Source organism: Rhineura floridana, chromosome 9, assembly GCF_030035675.1.
Source record: "Rhineura floridana isolate rRhiFlo1 chromosome 9, rRhiFlo1.hap2, whole genome shotgun sequence".
Classification (NCBI taxonomy): Eukaryota; Metazoa; Chordata; class Lepidosauria; order Squamata; family Rhineuridae; genus Rhineura; species Rhineura floridana.
This window is the reverse complement of record NC_084488.1, coordinates 87,567,643-87,584,809: the sequence shown is the minus strand read 5'-3', so window position 1 is coordinate 87,584,809 and position 17,167 is coordinate 87,567,643. Positions and strand designations below refer to the sequence as shown.

The following is a 17,167-nucleotide window of genomic DNA, read 5'->3' as shown; positions in this document are numbered from 1 at the left end:
ATCCAAAATAACTCCCTCTTTAACAAAAAATTATTCAGAATTTTGCCTCTTCCTTTACCTTTTTCTATTATCCAAAATTTTAATTCTGATTCAGTATGGCCCTGGTCAATGAAATGATTGACTAAAGGGGGACTGCGTCTCATATTTCTGATACAGCTTTTATGTTCACATATCCTAATCCTGATTTTCCTAGTGGTCATACCAACATAGAAAAGGTTACATGGACATGTGATACCATAAATGACTCCTTGAGTATTGCAGTTAAAGAATTCTTTAACATAGAATGTTCTATTTTTAAGCATATTAGAAAAATGTGTATTCTTGTTGTTATTATTACATACACTACAGTGGCCACAAGGAAAATTGCCTACTGGTGGATTGGATACAAGAGAGGAGGTAGTGATCTTCTGCAGTTCAAAAGTTAAAAAAATGCCTAGTTGATTTTTAATTAATTTAAGAAATTTAGCACTGAAGTCAATGATAGGCCCGGACATGCTCAGTAAGAACCAACTATCAGTTAAAAGCCAGACTCACAGCTGACTGATGCGGCTAATCAGTGGGCCACACCCACACCAGACTTTTATTTCACTTCAGACAGTCCTGACTTCCCCAAAAGAATCCTGGGAAGTGTAGTTTGTGAAGGGTGCTGAGAGGAGACTCCAGTTCCCCTGACAGAGCTCCAGTGGTCAGAGTGGTTTAACAGTCAGGGTCTCTGATTGAAGCTCTGTGAGGGGGACAGGGCATCTCTTAGCACCTCTCAGCACCCTTCACTAACTACACTTCCCTGGATTCTTTGGGAGAAACCATGACTATTTAAAGTGAAATAAAGGTCTGGTGTGGATGTGGCGAGGGACAGCTTTGGTTTAAATTTGGGTGAGAGGCTACATGTGCCTGCTGCAGAATAAAAAGGTAGGGGAAATGCTGAAAAACAGTAACTGTTCACAATGTTTTTCTTTGCCAAAGGAAAGGGGTTCTCCTCTGCCCAGTGCCCACCCACCCAATCTTCTCCTTTCCCTGTCCCTCCCCCAGGTCAGTTTCACCTATCCTAAGCATGATTGCACAGGAGTAAATCCCACTGAACTCAATAAGATGAAAATGATCAAACCTGCCTCCCTACTCCTATCCCCTCCCTTTTGCTCCTCCCCCTCACCTTCCAATTCCCTCCTTCCTCCCCCCGACCTTCCATTCTCTGCTCCCATCCCTTCCCTCTCCCCGCCCCCTCTTCCTCCCCCATGGTCAGTTTTATCTAGCATGCAAATGATCAAACCTGCCTTTCTTCTTCCTCCCCTTCCATCTTTCTTCTTACTCCTCCCTTGCCCACTCCAGCCCTCCCTTCCTCCATCTTTTCCTCCCCCCCGGTCAGTTTTACATATGCTAAGCATGATTGCACGGGAGTAAATCCCACTGATCTTAAGCATGCAAATGATCAAACCTGCCTTCCTCCTCCCCTACCCCCTTTGCCCTTCCTCCCCTACCCTTCCTCCTCCTCCCCTCCCCATCCCTTGTGGTCAGTTTCACCTATCCCAAGCATGATTGCAGGGGAATAAATCCCATAGAACTCAATAAGCATGCAAATGAGCAATCCATTCTCTGCAAACTTGCACTGGATCCCATTTCTTACCTCCCAGATTAAAAAGCAGAGAAATTCACTAATAGGCAAAAAAACCCTTGCGGTTTAAGAACATACCTATAGCCAACAGATATATCTGACTTTAAAAAGCAGGGAAATTGGACATCTGTAGTGAAGGCATTAGGAGAGCAGGAGACCTGACCTCTCTGAGATACTGTACTGCCCTACAAATTTGTCAAAATGCAAACACAATTTGGGTTGGTCTTTCACAGTCCAATACACTTCCTGTGTAGCTTGAGCATATGGTGAGTGATGGCAACACCTGCAATCAGCCCAGATAACAGAAACAAGACATGTGCTGTGCTGATCTTGTTTCAGCAAGGAGGAAGCAACAATATTAAGACAGTGGATTAGTGAAATTTCCTATAGTAAATCATTTTCTTTTGCATCTGTTTTGTTGAATGTGTGACGTACAGCAACACTTTGCAGCGCTAAAAAAAAGGTCCAAAAACAATTGTGGCATAATGGCACTCACTGTCCTACAGAATAGTTTCCAATGGACATGAGGAGTGTCAGTTTGCACAAGATAAAACAGTGAGAGGTGAAATATATTCTAGCAAAATTGTAAGTGTGCTCAATGTTTTTAATTGACCATGCCCACCTTTCCTTAAGTGGCGTAGATTAAGCATAGCGGGCTGAAAACATGCATTTGGGCAGGCCAAGTTTTCCCCCCCAATAGCTAGGTTTATTGCTTAAGTAGCAACATATTGTAATCAGTCTGATTTTACATCAAACTGCAATTCCAGATTCAACTGTTCATGTACCTGAAACAGAAATAGAACATAAGCTCCAGTTTGAAACACAAAAGGCTGTCTTCACCATCATATGACATTGACCAATAAAAAGCTTTGAAATTAATAAATATAAATTTGACACAGATTTATAGTATGAATAATGAGAGAAATATAATTTTCTAGGTTAGATTCTCTGTACAAACAGTATTAACACAGGAAAGAAGCAAAGTAAGAAGAACACCAACAAACATACAAAAATGTAATTCTCCATCTTTGGAGATGACAGACGTTGCCACCACTCACCATATGCTCCGAGGCACATGTTAGCAAATTCGTCCAAGCTACACAGGAAGTCCCTCTTTAGGTTGCACACCTTAACATGGTGAGGGGGGTTGAGAGTTTTGAAGAAGCTGAGGGCAAAACCGTCAGGAGTCTAGACCAAGAGGCTAGACTCCTAGCAGGGGCACCCAAGGCGGAATGGTCAAAGCTGAGACACCAGACGAAGATGCATCCAAACTCAGAGGAAGGCAGTGGTAAACCACCTCTGAATACCTCTTACCACGAAAGCCCTATGAACAGAGTATCCAAAATGCAATGAGATAGTGCTGGAAGATTAGACCCCCAGGTCAGAAGGCACTCAACAAGCTACTGGGGAAGAACAAAGGACAAGTATGAGTAGTGCTGTGAGTAATGACACAGCTGGGTCAAAGCCAAAAGGAAGCCCAGAGGCTGATGCGCACAGATGCAAAAGGAGAGTCCGGAGTTGTACGACACACACAATAGGAACGTGGAATGTGAGAAGCATGAACCAGGGAAAGTTAGAAATTGTCAAGCAAGAAATGGAACGTATCAACATTACAATACTTGGCGTGACTGAATTAAAATTGATGGGAATGGGACATTTTCAATCAGGCAACTACAAAATATTTTATGTAGGAAATGAGAAATCAAGAAGAAACGGGGTTGCTTTAATAGTGAGAAGTGATGTAGCAAAAGCAATTAGGAGCTACAACGCAAGGTCTGAGCGAGTGATATCAATGAGATTAAATGGGAAACCTATTAACATAACCATCATCCAAGTCTATGCTCCAACGGCAAATGCAGAAGAAGAATTGGAGAGATTTTATGCAGAAGTACAGGAGGAAGTTGATCACACACCAAAACAAGATGTTCTGATAATCATGGGGGACTGGAATGCAGAAGTAGGGAACAAAGAAGAACTAGGAAATGTGGGGAAATGGGGCTTAGGAGACAGAAATGAAGCAGGAGAAAGACTTATTGGATTCTGTGAAGCCAATGACACATTTTTGAGCAATTGAAAAGACGACTGTACATGTGGACATCACCAGATAGTCAATATAGGAATCAAATTGATTATATAATTGGTAACAGAACAGGGAAAAGTTCCGTAATTGCTGCAAAAACAGGACCAGAAGCAGAGTGTGGTACAGATCATGAACTGGTTGTATCGAAAATCAGAGTAAAGCTAAAGAAGACCAACAAAGCAATCATAATGCCAAAATACAATTTAAATAACAGAAGAATAGAAAGATCAAATAAGGAACAGATTTGAGGCTTTCAACTTAGTTGACAGAGAACCAGAAGAACTATGGAGTGAGGGGGGTTGAGAGTTTTGAAGAAGCTGAGGGCAAAACCGTCAGGAGTCTAGACCAAGAGGCTAGACTCCTAGCAGGGGCACCCAAGGCGGAATGGTCAAAGCTGAGACACCAGACGAAGATGCATCCAAACTCAGAGGAAGGCAGTGGTAAACCACCTCTGAATACCTCTTACCACGAAAGCCCTATGAACAGAGTATCCAAAATGCAATGAGATAGTGCTGGAAGATTAGACCCCCAGGTCAGAAGGCACTCAACAAGCTACTGGGGAAGAACAAAGGACAAGTATGAGTAGTGCTGTGAGTAATGACACAGCTGGGTCAAAGCCAAAAGGAAGCCCAGAGGCTGATGCGCACAGATGCAAAAGGAGAGTCCGGAGTTGTACGACACACACAATAGGAACGTGGAATGTGAGAAGCATGAACCAGGGAAAGTTAGAAATTGTCAAGCAAGAAATGGAACGTATCAACATTACAATACTTGGCGTGACTGAATTAAAATTGATGGGAATGGGACATTTTCAATCAGGCAACTACAAAATATTTTATGTAGGAAATGAGAAATCAAGAAGAAACGGGGTTGCTTTAATAGTGAGAAGTGATGTAGCAAAAGCAATTAGGAGCTACAACGCAAGGTCTGAGCGAGTGATATCAATGAGATTAAATGGGAAACCTATTAACATAACCATCATCCAAGTCTATGCTCCAACGGCAAATGCAGAAGAAGAATTGGAGAGATTTTATGCAGAAGTACAGGAGGAAGTTGATCACACACCAAAACAAGATGTTCTGATAATCATGGGGGACTGGAATGCAGAAGTAGGGAACAAAGAAGAACTAGGAAATGTGGGGAAATGGGGCTTAGGAGACAGAAATGAAGCAGGAGAAAGACTTATTGGATTCTGTGAAGCCAATGACACATTTTTGAGCAATTGAAAAGACGACTGTACATGTGGACATCACCAGATAGTCAATATAGGAATCAAATTGATTATATAATTGGTAACAGAACAGGGAAAAGTTCCGTAATTGCTGCAAAAACAGGACCAGAAGCAGAGTGTGGTACAGATCATGAACTGGTTGTATCGAAAATCAGAGTAAAGCTAAAGAAGACCAACAAAGCAATCATAATGCCAAAATACAATTTAAATAACAGAAGAATAGAAAGATCAAATAAGGAACAGATTTGAGGCTTTCAACTTAGTTGACAGAGAACCAGAAGAACTATGGAGTGAAGCAAGAGACATTATCAGGGAAGAATGCAAAAAGACAATAGCTCTTGTTAAAAAGAGAGAAAGACCCCAATGGATGACTGAAGAAACTCTTAAAATGGTTAAAGAGAGAAGGAAAGCAAACGCAAAGGGAGATAGAAACACAGTTAGAGCCCTAAATGAAACTACACAGTGACTAGTACGTAGGGACAAAGAGAACTATTACAATATTTATTGTATAGAAATAGAAGAGGACAACAAAAAGGGTAGAACAAGAGCCTATTCCAAAAGATTAGAGAAATGAAAGGGAATTTAAACCAAGGTTTAGGGATGTTGAATAATCAACAGGGGAACACACTGATTGACCGAGATGAAATAAAAGGAAGATGGAAACAATACACTGAAGAACTCTATAAAAGAGATGCCAGGATGACAGATTCATTCACAGAGGAACCATATGATGAAGAACCAGCAATTTTAGAATGAGGTAAAAGCTGATTTTAAAATACTTGGAAGAAACAAATCACCAGGAACAGATGAGCTACTGAGACTGAATCAGTCCAAATTTTGACAAAAAGTTGTCAAGAAATATGGAAAAATAAACAATGGCCCACAGACTGGAAGCGTTCCATATACATATCCCAATTCCAAAGAAAGGGGAGCCCAGGGAATGCAGTAATTATCGAACTATTGCCTTAATATCCCATGCAAGTAAAGTAATGCTCAAGATTCTACAACAAAGGCTCTTACCATATATGGAGAGCGAAATGCCAGACGTCCAAGCTGGATTTAGAAAGGGAAGAGGCACCAGAGGTCGCATCGCAAACATACGTTGGATAATGGCATGGACCAAGGAATTTCAGAAGGAAATTACCCTGTGCTTTATAGATTACAGCAAAGCCTTTGACTGTGTAGATCATGAAAAACTATGGAATGCTTTAAAAGAAATGGGGGTGCCACAGCATCTGATTGTCCTGATGCGCAACCTATACTCTGGACAAGAGGCTACTGTAAGGACAGAATATGGAGAAACCGATTGGTTCCCCGTCGGAAAGGGTGTGAGACTGGGATAATAATAATAATAATAATAATAATAATAATAAAATTTTATTTTTGAGTCGCCTATCTGGCCGAATTAACGGTCACTCTAGGCGACGTACATTTACATAGTAAAATACGATAAAAGCCAATGAAAACCAAAACAGTAATTAATATACCAATATTAAAAGCAACCTACCCCAGAGATCCCATAGGCCTGCCTGAACAGCCAGGTCTTCAAGGCCCGGCGGAAACCTATCAGGGAAGGGGCATGGCGAAGATCAAAAGGAAGGGAATTCCAGAGGGTAGGGGCCTCTCTCTGGTCCGTACCAGCCTCGCTATCTTAACTGGTGGGACTGAGAGAAGGTCTTGTGTGGCTGATCTCGTCAGGCGGCATAATTGGTGATGCTGGAGGCGCTCCTTCAGATAAACTGGGCCGAAACCGTATAGGGCTTTAAAGGTCAGCACCAACACCTTGAATTGGGCCCGGTAAACAACTGGTAGCCAGTGTAGATCTACTAACACCGGAGTGATATGATCACGGCGACGGCTGTTCTTAATCAAACGTGCCGCCGCATTCTGTATCAGTTGTAATTTCCGGACCGTTTTCAGGGGTAACCCCACATACAGCGCATTACAGTAGTCTAAGCGGGAGAAGACCAGGGCATGTATCACCCGTGGGAGCAGATGGGCAGGAAGGTAGGGTTGCAGTCTCCTTATCAGATGTAATTGATACCAAGCTGCCCGGCTCACTGCCGAGACCTGAGCCTCCATGGACAGCTGGGAGTCAAGAATGACCCCGAGGCTGCAGACCTGGTCTTTTAGGGGCAATCTTACCCCATTGAACACCAGGTCTATATCCCCCAACCTGCCCCTGTCTCCCACGAGCAACACCTCGGTCTTGTCGGGATTTAGCTTCAGCCTATTCCTTCCCATCCATTCACTTACGGATTCCAGGCACCTGGAAATGGTGTCCACTGCCAACTCTGGTGAGGACTTAAATGAGAGATAGAGCTGAGTGTCATCCGCATATTGGTGCCACCGCAGCCCAAATCTCCTGATGATGGCCCCCAGCGGCTTTACATAGATGTTGAATAGCATGGGGGAGAGGATAGAGCCCTGTGGCACTCCACAATTGAGGCCAAGGGTCTGAAACCTCATCCCCCAATGCCACCCGTTGGTGCCTGTCTGAGAGATAGGAACGGAGCCACCGCAAAACAGTGCCCCCTATTCCTAATCCCTCCAGGCGATCTAACAGGATACCGTGGTCAACGGTATCGAAAGCTGCTGAGAGATCCAGGAGGACGAGGAAGGTGAATTCTCCCCTATCCAACGCCCTCCTCATATCATCCACCAGGGCGACCAAGGCTGTTTCCGTTCCATGTCCAGTCCTGAAACCCGATTGGAATGGATCTAAATAATCTGCTTCATCCAAGTGTGTCTGTAACTGTTTAGCCACCACTCGTTCAATCACCTTGCCCAGAAATTGTAAATTAGAGACTGGATGTATTTTATCACCCTATTTGTTTCATCTATACGCAGAACATATCATATGGAAAGCAGGATTGGACCAAGATGAAGGAGGTGTGAAAATTGGAGGGAGAAATATAAATAATTTAAGATATGCAGACGATACCATACTTCTAGCAGAAACCAGTAATGATTTGAAACGAATGCTGATGAAAGTTAAAGAGGAAAGCACAAAAGCAGAACTATAGCTGAACATCATGAAGACTAAAGTAATTACAGCAGAAGATTTATGTAACTTTAAAGTTGACAATGAGGACATTGAACTTGTCAAGGATTATCAATACCTCGGCACAGTCATTAACCAAAATGGAGACAATAGTCAAGAAATCAGAAGGCTAGGACTGGGGAGGGTAGCTGTGAGAGAACTAGAAAAGGTCCTCAAATGCAAAGATGTGTTACGGAACACCAAAATCAAGATCATTCAGACCATGGTATTCCCGATCTCTATGTATGGATGTGAAAGCTGGACAGTGAAAAAAGCTGATAAGAGAAAAATAAACTCATTTGAAATGTGGTGTTGGAGGAGAGCTTTGTGGATACCATGGACTGCGAAAAAGACAAATATTTAGGTGTTAGAACAAATTAAACCAGAACTGCCACAAGAAGCTAAAATGATGAAACTGAGGTTATAATACTTTGGACACATGAGGAGAAGACATGATTCACTAGAAAAGACAATAATGCTGGGAAAAACAGAAGGGAGTAGAAAAAGAGGAAGGCCAAACAAGAGATGGATTGATTCCGTAAAGGAAGCCACAGACCTGAACTTACAAGATCTGAACAGGGTGGTTCACGACAGATACTCTTGGAGGACACTGATAGGGTTGCCATATGTCGGAATTGACTTGAAGGCACATAACAACAGCAAAACACAGGAAATGGATTGGATTGTGAAAGTCCAACCCAAATTGTGTTTGCAGTTTTACAAATTTGTAGGGTAGTACAATATCTGAGAGAGGAGGTCAGGTCTCCTGCTGCCATGGTGCATTCAGTGAAATGGAAATGAATTGCCTTCAAGTCGATCCCGGCTTATGGCGACCCTCTGAAGAGGGATTTCATGGTAAGCAATATTCAGAGGGGCTTTACTATTGCCTCCTCTGAGGCTAGTCCTCCCCAGCTGGCTAGGGCCTGCTCAGTTTGCCACAGCTGCACAAGTCAGCCCCTTCCTTGTCTGTAACTGCCAGCTGGGGGTAACTGGTTTCCTTGGGATTGTGCAGCTTTCCCACGGCTGCACAGGTGGCAGGGCCAATAACCCCTGAGCCATTCACTGTGGAGATGATCTTTAGCTAGCCATTGACACCCAGGAGACACGAGTGGGGATTTGAACTCGCAGACTCTGGACTCCCAGCCAGGTTCTTGTTCCTACTGTGCTACTATAGATAGTATATAGATACTATATAGATATAGATACTATATAGATAGTATATAGATAGTATATAGATACTATAGATGCCCAATTTCCCTGCTTTTTAAAGTTTGATAGAAATATCTGTTGGCTATCGGTACATTCTTAAACTGCAAGGGCGTTAGTGAATTTTTACTTTGTGCCAGCAATCTGTCTCCATTTACTTTACGCTGAGCCTGCCTTGCCTCATAATGTGTTTCCTATCGTTGAACAAATCTAAATAATTCCTTCTAACACACTTTCCCATTCATGCAAAGTAATCAGAAATTACCTTACTGTCCCAAAATGTATTTTCTTTTTATAAACTGAAGGAGCAGGGGAATGCAACTGTTGTTCGAGAGAGCTGATGATTTTCCTCCTGATTAGCTCCCTGGATATCCCTCACTCTAACTGTACACGGTGTATTTATTTTACATGTTGCTGATTTACAATATGGCCTAAGTACTATTTGCAAAGAAGGGCAGGGCTCCTATGCCGTTAATAGTCATGCAGCGGGAAACTGCTGCTTGCTTCACTCTTCTGTCACAAAGTGTACCTGTTGGACATTTCCTTTTCTTCAAAGCTGTTAAAGGAAGTCATATCTGACTTTACATCTTGTCACCCTATCTAAGCAATTTCAAAACACAGAGGAAACCACCACTTGGAATGTAAAATACCTTTTATTTTGCTGACTTGATTTGCAACATAGAACAGAACAGTGTGCAGTATCTGACTTTGAATATATGTTGCCTTGAAGATTTGTTTTGTGATTCAAACTGCAGTTCTAAATACACTTACTAGGGATTAAGCCTATTGGGATTTACTTCAGAATAAACATGCATAGTATTTTAAGTGCAACTAATGTGTATAGGATTGCACAATGAGTTAGACATGGGATGATGCCTGAAACAGAACAAAGAAATCCTTCATTTCTGCTGTAATGCTTCTAGATCAATGGGTCCCAAGTTTTCCCCCCCACAGACCATTCAAAATTGCTTAGAGTCCTGGTGGCCCACTTAATGACTTATCTGCCTGTTGTAGCAATTGTAATTCCATAGAACTCAAATTGTAATACAGTAAAATACTACATAACAAATAAAAGAAACAATAGAAACACAACTAAAAATCATTATGGATATACAATGTGATGGATGTGCCATTTTCCATATTTAACCACAAATCCACAGATGCTGCAGAACACCTGAATGAAGCTTGTGGACCAATAGTAGTCCATGGACCACAGTTTGAAAACCCCTGTTCTATGTGATTTCCTGTCTTATACCCGTATTTCACATAACTACTACGAGTGGGGCTGCACTGCTGGGAGTAGAATCATAGAATTGTAGAGTTGGAAGGGGCCTATAAGGCCATCAGGGCCAACCCCCTTCTCAATGGAGGAATCCAAATTGAAGCATACCCAACAGGGGCCTGTCCACCTGTCTCTTGAATGCCTCCAGTGCTGATGAACTCACCCTAGGTGATTGGTTCCATTGTTGTACTGCTCTAACAGTTAGGAAGCTTTTCTTGATGTTCAGCTGAAATCTCGCTTCCTGTAAGTTGAGCCCATTATTTCATGTCCTGTACTCTGGGATGATTGAGAAGAGATCCTGGCCCTCCTCTGTGTGACAACCATTCAAGTACTTGAACAGTGCTATCGTATCTTCCCTCAGGCTTCCCAAGGCTGATGTCCCCTTGCATCAAACATATTTTGAGCTTGCTTCCATTTTTTGTGGACTGTGTGCATCAAGCAGGCCTACACATGAGGAGCTTCTTATGTGTAGGTTTGTACACAATTGGGAGCCCTGCATGATTAGAACTGTTCATATGTAGACTCTTGATGCAAACAGTTCATGCTAATGGATGTCTGGCAGTTGGCTAGCAATGTGCCTGATGCGAGGTATATGCCAGCAGCATGGCCTTTCTTCTGATCATTTTTTAAGTAGAGTTGTTTGTGGTTAACCTTCAGAAGATGTTTTCTCAACTTAAATTCATAATTAAAATTATGTAATCATTTCATTCATATTATCCACTGGTTTGTATTATAAGGCATTACATTGAAGAGCTTGATGCTTGCTTTTGTTTATTAAGACTGGAAAGACTTTAACCACAACCCTGTAATGCTTCCATCTGTCTATGTTTCATGAGAAATATTCTAGTGAAAATGCAGATTACAATGAACAGTATAAATTAGCAGCAAAAAGATGAACTCAATAAGGTTAATTCTTATTTGTTAGCTTCTTAAGTAATCTGGGATGCAAGTCCTCCAGCCCTCTAGAGGGAGAAGAAACATTCATACCTTTATCTGTAGTTTTTCTCTTTTTAATATGACAATTTGTCAGTCTCCCCTAGATTGAAATCTGTAAGGTGTAAGGCTTTAGGTAGGCCTTAATCTCTCTGAAGCCCTGGAGTGTGCTGGTTATCCTGTGTATGTCTTTGTTCCTCTGGAATCCTCACTGCAAACTGATTGTTTTCAGTTTCTTCACTATTTCTGGTTTATATTTGCTGACAGGTGTATGTTAGATGGTTCCTTTGTCTCCCTTTCCCCTACCAGATATTCTCTCAGAGGGATTTTCTGTTAGGAATCTGTTCCTCTGGCAATGCTGCTTTGTAGCAGACTGCAGGCCTCAGCAGGTAAAATATGATTATGCTGATATGTGTTTCCCATTCATCTTTCAGATTATGCTTGTTCTGCTCTTAAGAAATGGTGGCTAGTAGTGAATTCAAGTCTGTGCTTAGTTTATTTAAGAGTGTTGGCTGAAATGCTTTGAAAGTAGCAATAAAGGATATTTTTTATATTTATACACATATTGGGGAAAATCAATGTTAGTGTAAAATAAAAGTACGATCATGTAAACTCTCACCAGGTACATGGAGTTGTTCTTATTTTTTATTTACTGTGAGTATTTGTACAGATCTTTCTAAAATAATCTACAAGAAGCTATATTTGAGATAACTCTTTTTGATTTATTTAGGAAAGACGTCTCTTTCTGGAAAAATTTCAAAAGATCAGGTATTCTAAAACAGTGCTGTGGAAATTTAGGAATAACTAAATATATGTTTAACTTTAGAGCTTATTGTGGTATAGGCTTCATCAGATATATGAAGATGGTAGATAGGAATATATAATTTCATTGTTTGCTGAGTTTACTATTGTTTGGGAAAAGGAGGGAAATCAGGCTCGTAGACTTCCAAAAATAAAAAAGAAAATGTTATTTCACCCTGACTCACATTCAAAGTGGCATGTTGATCTATATGATTATTAAGAGAAGGCTTCCTAATGGTTAAAATACTGCCTTGCTTTTTCTCATTATAAAGGGTGACCTACAATGTCAGCCTACTGCAGATTCATATATTAATTTATTGTATGCTCTTGACTGCACTTGGATAAAATAGAATGGCATGGAAAACTCTTCTTCCTATGCTTAATTTTCACGAAGAAAGTATAGGAAGTTTAATTCTATGCTAATGATTTTTGCTATATATTTAAATGGCATAACTGATAAAGTTGTGTTACATAGGTTTATAGGCTATTGTGAGCATTATTTAGCAATATATTTCTGATTTCTCCAGATGATTTCACAGTGATTTTATTAGTATCAAATCAATGAATTTTCTTCTTCATTGTGAAGTTTGTGTAAAGTTTGATTTTTACATTCTGGATTATGATGAATTATACCAAATTGGACCATTAAACCATCTAGCTAGTTACGGTGAGCACTTAGTAATAGCATTGGCTGCCCAGGATTTCAGATGGGAGCCTTTCCCATCCCTACTTAGATATGATGGTGCCTGAATCTGCGATCTTTTACATGCAAGCATACGCTTTTCTACTGAGCTATTACCTATAAAAGTGTGAGAGAGACTGTACATAAACCATGTAAGAACATCTCTATAGTAGAAGCTGTAACTTACAATTTAGGCCCCTGGTGTTGCAAATATTCATCTTTTATTTCATGAGAAAATATTTGAAATCACTTGCATTCCTAACAATAGCACATAAGAGTAAATTTTATAATACTAGGTCTAATGTTATTTGTAAAAATATTAAAATCTTCAGTATATTTATGTAGTAGTAGTAGTAGTAGTTTATTGCGGTCAAGGACCCAGAAATTAAAACAGAATAAAAGAAATCAACATATAATACAGAACAAAAATGATACAAACATTAGGAGGAGGCACGTATTGATTGGGCAGCAAATACGAATTTTGAAACTTGTATGGTAGTATCTCTGTCAGAGCCTGTGAGGAGCAGAGCAATCATATCTTCGGGGGAAAAGTTTTTAAATTTCTGGTTTGACAAGATAGGATTAAGGAATTTAGTTCTGATTTGTGAATAGAGCGGGCAATCCAAAATGGAATGGGAAAGGGTTTCGATCTGTTCATGACCGCAAGGGCATACACGCTGCTCATAAGGGGTTCGTCGGAATCTCCCTTCCATTATCGCTGAGTTTAAGGCGTTGAATCTGGCTTTTGTGAAGGCTAAACGTAATTTGGGTAAAGTAAGAAAATATAAATAAGGGGCGAGTTTACCAAATGCAAAAGATAAATTTAGGGCCAATGGGGAGCATGTTTTGGATGCATTAGAGATTGAGTTTTGGTAATCAATATCTATAAGCCGAGAGCAGATCTGTAGGAGTACATCGTTTTGAGATTGGGAGGCCAAATAGTCTTTGGAGAGGCCAATTTTCAGCAGTTTGGCTTCTATATTTGTGATCCGGGAAGAGGGATAGGTGTCATTCCAGAATGGGGCTAGAAGGCCTTGGGGAAAGTTAAATGAAATTTTTGCCCAAAAGTTGAAAGTCATGATCCATGCTCGGCAGTCCAAAGAGGTCAGCCTGCATTCAAGTCTTAATGCTGCTGAGGGAACACATTGGGGCACAGCTAGAAGGCTGCGGAGGAAACTGGAAAGTGTGGTTTCAACAGAAGGACCTAAAGAGTGAATCCAAATGGGGGCACCGTATAAAAGTTGGGGAATGATCTTATATGTGAATAGTTTGATAAGGGCTGGGACAAAGTGGCCGCCTTTATAATGAAAAAAGCGGAGTAAATTCTTTGTGGAGCACCTTGCTTTTGTTACTGCTGCTCGGATGTGGGTAGACCAACTCAGAGAGGCGTGGAAAATTATGCCTAGATATCTGTAGTAGGCAACTTGTGCAATTTGATGTCCATTTATCGACCAAACAGGGAGGGATTTGCTGTTGGAAAAGACTAGGATTTTAGTCTTTTTGAAATTAATGACTAGTTGGTTGTCATTGCAATAGGACATGAACGCCTTTATCATACGGGTAAGGCCGATCTTCGTAAAAGAAAGGAGCACAGCGTCATCTGCATATAATAGTAACGGGCAGGATGTAGAGGCAATTTTAGGAATATGAAAATCATTGGAGAGACACTGTACTGCCAGATCATTTAGATATAAATTGAAAAGGAGAGGTGCTAAAATGCAGCCTTGTCTCACCCCTGTGAATGTATGTATGGGGTTTGACAGGCCACCGTCTTTACCACAGCAAACTCGGAGGGATGTGTTCTGATGTAATTTGTAAATCAGGAAAAGGAGTCTTTTATCGATAGTGGTATTAATTAATTTGTGCCAAAGTTTGTCCCGTGGTATGGAGTCAAATGCGGCCTTTAAATCTATAAAGGCAGCATGAAGACCAGGACTGTTATGTTTGTTATATTTTTCAGCAAGGTGTTGCAAGATTATACAACGATTCAAAGTGGAGCAACCTTTCCGAAATCCAGCTTGCTCTAAGCCCAGAATGTTTTGGTCATCAAGCCATGACTGAAGTTTTGTTTTCAAATGTGAGGCATATAGCTTTCCAATAATGGAAAGCAGACTAATCGGGCGGTAATTTGAGGGGTCTTGCCTGTCTCCTTTTTTGTAGATGGGTATAATGGTAGCTTCATGCCACGATATTGGAAAAAGACCCGATTTATTAAAGTTGGTAAAAAGCTTTGCTAATAGGGGGCCCACCAATCCTGGTTATCTTGGAGAAGTTCAGCAGGGATGTTATCTGGGCCTGGTGCTTTACCCTTCTTAAGGTCCGCAATCAAAACCCTTATTTCAGTTTGATTGACAGGCGGCCAATACGGAAGCTGGGAAAGTTCAAAGGACAAAGAATTTATTGGATTGGTTGGGTGTTTAATCTGATACAAGGAGGAAAAATAACTTTCCCATGTCTGAGGAGAGATAGCGTGCACGGCTATGGGGTGAGATCTAAAGGCCTTCGAAATAATAAACCAGAATCTCTCCGAGTTATTCTGTCTTGATGCAACAATGAGATTGTTCCATTCCTCTTGGAGTGCTTGTTGTTTTTTACGGGCAAGTGTTGACTTGTACAGTCTCTTGGTTAAATAGTACTCCGGGGGGAGGGAAGTAAGATGTTGACGACGGTAATTTAGATAGATGGATCTTAGGCGTAGTTTTAAGGCTTGACACTCCTTGTCAAACCATTTAGGGCAATCAAAATTCTTAGAATTGTCGGTTTATGGTCGTAGGGATAAAAGAGAGCGTAACGCTGAAGACAGAGAGTCGTAAACAGTGAGGATTTCATCGGAGGAATTTGAATTCATCAACAGAGAACGAGTTCTCCAAGGTGGCTTTCTCTGAAATGCTACCGGTTCCACGCGCAGGACCAGCCAGACAGGCCCAGCTTCGCAGTCTCAATGCGTGGATGAGACGATGGTGTCGGGTGGAAGGGTTTGGATTTGTTAGGCACTGGGGAACATTTTGGGACAAGCCGGGCCTGTACAAAAGGGACGGGCTCCACTTGAACCAGAATGGAACCAGACTGCTGGCACTTAAAATTAAAAAGGTGGCAGAGCAGCTTTTAAACTGACTGAGGGGGGAAACCCGACAGGAGCTGAGAAAGGTCCGGTTCGGAATAAACCTCCCCCCTGGGATAAAAACCAAAGAAATGATGAAATTTTAAAAGGGGTAGGCCTAGAAGTAGGCATTGTGAGAGCAGGGGCACAGGATATAAATTCAGAAGAGCAAAATTACCACAGGCCTAACCACAAGTGCCAAAGACACTTGAAGAGAGACACTGCTTACAAGTGTCTGTACGCTAATGCTAGGAGCCTGCGAACCAAGATGGGAGAATTGGAGTGCTTGGTCTTAGAGGAGAGCATTGATATAGTGAGCATAACGGAGACCTGGTGGAATGGAGAAAACCAGTGGGATACGGTTATCCCTGGATAAAAACTATATCGGAAGGACAGGGAAGGACGTATTGGTGGCGGAGTCGCTCTATACGTGAAAGAAGGCATTGAATCCAGCAAGCTCGAAACCCCAAAAGAGGCAGACTCCTCCACAGAATCGTTGTGGGTGGTGATACCATGCCCCAGGAGGGACTTAATACTGGGAACGATCTATCGTCCCCCTGATCAAAATGCTCAGGGAGACCTTGAGATGAGATATGAAATTGAGGAAGCATCCAAACTAGGAAATGTGGTAGTAATGGGTGACTTCAACTACCCGGACATAGACTGGCGGCATATGTGTTCCAGTCATGACAAAGAAGCAAAGTTTCTAGATATTCTAAATGACTATTCCCTAGACCAGTTGGACATGGAACCGACCAGAGGGACGGCAACCCTGGACTTAATCCTCAGTGGGGACCGGGACCTGGTGCGAGATGTAAGTGTTGTTGAACCGATTGGGAGCAGCGACCACAGTGCTATTAAATTAAACATACATGTAACTGGCCAATTGGCAAGAAAATCCAACACGGTCACATTTGACTTCAAAAGAGGAAACTTCACAAAAATGAGGGGATTGGTAAAAAGAAAGCTGAAAAACAAAGTCCAGAGGGTCACATCACTCGAAAATGCTTGGAAGTTGTTTAAAAACACTATATTAGAAGCTCAACTGGAGTGCATACCGCAGATCAGAAAAGGTACCGCCAGGGCCAAGAAGATGCCAGCATGGTTAACGAGCAAAGTCAAGGAAGCTCTTGGAGGCAAAAAGTCTTCCTTCAAAAAATGGAAGTCTTGTCCGAATGAAGAAAATAAAAAAGAACACAA

General features: G+C 41.5%; 1 protein-coding gene across 7 annotated transcripts in view; it reads left to right on the top strand.

Moving 5' to 3' along the window:
* Positions 1 to 17,167, top strand: part of UGT8 (UDP glycosyltransferase 8) — a 78,351-nt gene that overhangs the window by 20,355 nt on the left and 40,829 nt on the right. The window lies entirely within an intron of this gene.